The sequence below is a fragment of the Otolemur garnettii genome, unplaced genomic scaffold, assembly GCF_000181295.1.
Source record: "Otolemur garnettii isolate 467f Iridium unplaced genomic scaffold, OtoGar3 scaffold00034, whole genome shotgun sequence".
In the NCBI taxonomy this organism is placed as follows: domain Eukaryota; kingdom Metazoa; phylum Chordata; class Mammalia; order Primates; family Galagidae; genus Otolemur; species Otolemur garnettii.
Genome location: NW_003852429.1, coordinates 575,127 through 575,598, shown reverse-complemented (window position 1 = coordinate 575,598; position 472 = coordinate 575,127).

The window sequence follows — 472 nt, the reverse complement described above, 5'->3', positions numbered from 1 at the left end:
AAAAAAAAAGAAAAGAAAAAAAGAAAGAAAGAAAGAAAGAAAGAAAGAAAGAAAGAAAGAAAGAAAGAAAGAAAGAAAGAAAGAAAGAAAGAAAAGAAAATAGAGAAGATAGGTCTTAGCCCCATTTTGATTGCTCTGCAACTGGATAATTTAGGAAGAAAAGAGATTAATTTTGCTCATGTGTCTGAAGACTGTACAAGAAGCACAGTGCTAGCAACTGCCTCAGGGAGCCTCCACTCATGGCAGAAGCAAAGGTCAAGCAGACATGTCACATGGCAGGAGGGAAGGAAGCAAGAGAGAGGGGGAAATGCAACATTCTTTTAAACAATCAGCTCTCCTGGGAACTACTAGAAAAAGAACTCAGTCATTATATACGGAGGCCACCAAACCATTCAGGAGGAATCTGCCCTCACGACTTAAACACCTCTCTCCAGATGCCATCTTCACCATTAGATATCAGATTTCAACATAA